The sequence below is a fragment of the Ananas comosus genome, linkage group 10, assembly GCF_001540865.1.
Source record: "Ananas comosus cultivar F153 linkage group 10, ASM154086v1, whole genome shotgun sequence".
Lineage (NCBI taxonomy): Eukaryota > Viridiplantae > Streptophyta > Magnoliopsida > Poales > Bromeliaceae > Ananas > Ananas comosus.
The window spans coordinates 8,865,913-8,870,697 of NC_033630.1; positions in this window are offsets into that span (position 1 = coordinate 8,865,913).

Here is a 4,785-nt window from a genome sequence, read left to right on the forward strand (position 1 = left end):
CATATATATACAGTATATACACTATGTATATATATGTACATACATATAATTATATGTACTATTACATATACATATACATATATAGAGTTGAGCTAGAATACTATCGTAGCGAACGGGCTCGTTGCCACCTATTTGTTGTAATAACTGAGATTTTTGATTATTGATTAAACCCTTTTGTTTGATAATGTTCTTGTGTGTAATATAATTATAATGTTACTCGGTCAAATTTCAGAGAAAACAGAGTTAAAATGGAGAAGTTACCGACCCGGAAGTTTGACTTAAGTGAATACGTAACTCCGGTTTTCCGAGAGCCGCGAAGTAGAGTGACTTTCGACGCGTATCGGACTCCGAATAATAGCCTTCCAATAGCATCGTTTTCAACCGCTCGACTATCCTGGACCCAATGGCCTGACGGATTGGAATTGCTGCACGAATTTCGAGAAAAAGGGGTTTTAATGATTTTTACAATATAGTTGTCTATATGTGTTTTTGTGTGAACCTAGGAGGGATGGTTTTTGTCTGCAAATCGGGAACCTTTTCGGGCGAAACGAAATGTTAGATTCGAATGCCTCTGTTCGTGCTGATCGCGCTGGTGCGAGTCCGATCGAAATCGGGCGGACGGATCTTCGATCGTTGAAAGTCTGGAAGGGCTGATTTGAGTAATCGGATTATTGCGAAAAGACCCGATATTTTATGCGTCGATTTGCGAGTTTTCGAATCGGAGGACTGTCGTACATAAAGCACTCGCTGGCAGGGAGCTGGCGTTTAAAAACCGTTCAGCCTTGAAGGGGTTTTCCGCAAAAGTCGCAGCAACCTATATATAGGTTGACCTAGGTTTTCTTGAGCTACGCCTAACCCTAGAACCCCCCAGCTGACCCCAGCCGCCCCTGTCACCAGCACCTCCTGCCCTGCCGTGCTCACTTCGGCCGCCGCGAGCAGCCCGGCCGCCGGAAACCGCCTGCAGCCAGCCTTCCTACCTCTCCTCGGCCACCTCCCTCATCATCTAGCCGAGGCATGTGGGTGGGTCCTCCACCGCTCTAGAAGCGAGCCCTCGGCCTCCTTTCCACCTCAGGCATGCTCTTCCCCTAGCTCCGGCCATCCCCCGACGTCGCCGGAGCCGCCGGATGGAAGCTCGCGGCCAGCCCTGGTCAGCCCAGAGCGAGCCAGGCCGAGCCGCGGAGTTGCGGCGCTGCCACCCCCTCTTCTTTGGCCGCGCGCGCCTTCCATCTGGCCCGTCGACATCCGGCGTGCATCCCCGCTCGTCCACTGCTCGCCGCCGGTGCCGCTGGCTTCCCCGCCACCCAGTTTTTGTGCGGGCCGACCTTGGAGCCGCGCCGCCCCCGGCGTCGCCGTTGCCCTCGAGGTGAGCATCACCTTCCCTCGGCCTCCGACACGAATCATCGCCGTCCCGAGCTCCCCCGGCGCCGCCTCGCGCCGGCAGCTCCCGAACCCAGAGGATGGGCCGAGTGGTCTCCGGCCGCACGCCAATCGCTGCCCGCCCGCCGCCGGCACGCACGCTCCCCCGGACTTCTGCCGACGCGCTGCTCCATCTCTAGCCGGAGCGCGCCGCGCCCAGATCGGCGCGGCCATCCCTAGCTCCGCACTGCTCGCGTGAGTAGTCCATTTACTTGGTTCCAAGCACACAGTTTTGTGCTCTCGGTCACTGTTTTCGGTGATCCGATGACTTCCCCTTGGCCTCGGGGAGGTGAGCACGATTGATCGTGGGCTCGTGCTGTGACCACGATGCTCACCTCCATTTAGTGTTAACTGCGTGCCCCTGGTTACGTGAGTAATGTGCTATTCTTGCGCGCTGTGCGCGCTGTTCGCTGTTGTTACGCGTCGTCGTGCGCGCGTAGTTCTGCCGGCAGTGCTCCGAAAGGTAGCACGCCCAGGCATGGCTGAGCCTAGCCAAAGCTTGATGGTATCCTCCAGTAGATTCCCTTGGTTTGCTGGTACGACCCAGTTTAGGAGCATGAAATCACATCAAAATAATGTGATTTCATGTGCCGTTACGGTATTCTTTGTTCGGAGTGCGTTTTCGCTTCGTCGTGGTGCTGTCGCAAGTTAGGCTCTCGCAATCGGACTGATGCCAAGCCTCCAAGCCCTTCGAAATCAATCGCCATCGGAGGCTTGCGGCCGAAATCCGGCGCATAAACGCGTTTCGACCTCGAGTCCTCCACTCCCGACGGTGGCCTCGTGGTTGATTGTTAGCGTCGCTGAGCCCTTGTGGCTGGTCACCCGCGTCTTCTCGACGGTTCGGACAACGATCGGTGACGACGGTGGAGTTTCGGTTCGATTTCCGGGACTTCGGCTGGTTCGGTAGGTTGACGTTTGCAGAAACGATTTCGACGGGGTTATGATTTGGATTTTGTGTGACGAATTGGTCGTGTTATTGGTGTTTTTGGGTTAGAGCTCTAACAAGGATGGACCCTTCGTAGGTCGGTCGTTGTCTTCCGCCTTCGGCCGAGAACGTTTCAAAGCTTTATGAGTGGGTACTTCGATCGACGACGTACGGTACAGTGGTGCACGGCTTGGTGATGGTTTCTTACCCTTACTCTTTCTGTTTACTATCCATGATTATATTGAGCCTTGCCACCCTTGGTTTATTCGTTTAAACAGTACCCTGTTCTCGTACTCCTTTGTATTCCAGGAGTTAGGAGCCCATTAGAGCAGTATCTCTTTATAGCATTAACTTGTTGATCTAGTGGTTGCGTTGGTTGCTTTGTATCTGTTGACCCCCCCCCCATGTTGGTCTGTATGTTGCATTCATTATCCGATTGCCTAGTTGCGTTTGTTGTTTTGCATCAGTATTGTTGACCTGGTTGGTTGGTTCTCGTACTTCGTTCGATGACCTTGAGGTCGGATATACCTAAGGGGTGGGATTGTCTGAGCTAACGCCGACGATTATTATAGTTACTCAGTTGCTATTACTTTTGGTTATGTTATGACGCTAGTAGTCAGCTTCCATGAGTCCCGTCGGTCGATGACCTCTTGGCGCGTCGGTGTACCCTAAGGGTGGATTGTCGGCTGGTGCTGACCGGTATGTTCTGGATATATCGAGATACCTCCTGTGACCTATCGGTCGACTATATACATATACATATGTATATATGTATATATACATATATACATATACATATGTATATATGTATATATACATATATACATATACATATGTATATATACATATATATACATATATATGTATACATATGTATACATACATATATATATATATATATGTATATATATATATATGTATATGTATATGTATATGTATATGTATATGTATATATGTATGTATATATATATGTATATGTATATGTATATATGTATATGTATATATATATATGTATATATGTATATGTATATATATATGTATATATGTATATGTATATATATATGTATATATGTATATGTATATGTATATATATATATATATGTATATGTATATATATGTATATGCGTGTGTGTGTGTGTGTAGATAGGGTTGACCCCCTCACCCCTTCTTGGGTTGAAGCTGTCGCCGCCAATGGCGCCACTGCTGCAGTACCCAAGCCTGAGACCCTCCAACGCTGCCTCCACCTTCGGCCATGCTCCCTAGGCAGTGATCCCAGCAGAGCCCCCATCCTTATCTTCTTCTTCTTCATGTTGAGCTACCAACGCCGCCACAGCCGATGTCCCCGAGGGTCGAGGGATCTTCGGCGACCTCCCCTATGTTGACTTGTAGCCCCATCTACCTCCCTCGGCTTCCCCTTTTGGTACGAATTGCTGTTGTCCCTGCATCTGCTGTTGACTGTGGGTGGCCGAGCTTGGTCCTTTGGCCATCGCCACCGCTGACCAACGCGAGCCCGGGTTCCTCTTCTCTCTGGTCAACCTCCCCCAACTCCTTTTTTGGGCAAGCTACCTCCTCTAGTTACTGTCGATGGTGGTGCTGCTCTAGGCTATCTCCGTGGGCGTTATTTTGTTCGAAGTCTTTATTTTGACCATCCGGCGTCTCCGGCGACTATCTGCTGGTGAGCACGGCACACCTAGGCATCGATGCTGGTCCGTGCTCCCCTAAGTTTCAGGTAATGGTACCCGAATCCCTATTTTCAACAGTGCTCGCCCGGTGTTCGATTAATTGACTAATTCTTCTTTCGACTTTTTTGGTCAATTCGGTGGTCAAAAAATGGAGTTCTTGGGAGCATGGTGATTGTGGGGAATCCCTCTACACTGTACTCATATTGTTAGTGCGGATCAGACGACTGGTAGAATCGCGAGCCCATCGTGTACCCGAAATTAGCTCCGCGTCGCCAATTTTTTCTCTCCGACGGTTGGCGATCATTTGGGTGAATACTTTGTGGGTTCGCTGCAGCCAAAGAAGTGTCGACAATCCCCATGAACTGCTGGTCCATTTCAAATTGTGGAAGTTTTGTAAATTGTACAAAATCTCCTTTTCATTTGCTTTAATTGAAATTATGTGCAATTACACTATGTATTCGGCTTCTCGATGCTTTTCGCGTCGTGACAAGTGTTGGACAGTGGTGTTTAGCTTTGTGTGATGTTCGAACTTATTATCTGAGGTTTGGAAACATTTCATGGCCAATTTGGTGCGGAATGACACAAAATCGAGCCGAAATCAGATCGATTGTGTGGTTTTCGATTTCGCTATCACGAAGTTGATGTTGTTGCTATCCGGATTTGTTGTCGAGCCTTATTGGCTAGTCTAGCCTAATGTTTTGCACCCCTTGTGGCAGCGAGCGCCTCGTGGGTGGTCCGGATATCGAAATAGGTATCGCGAGG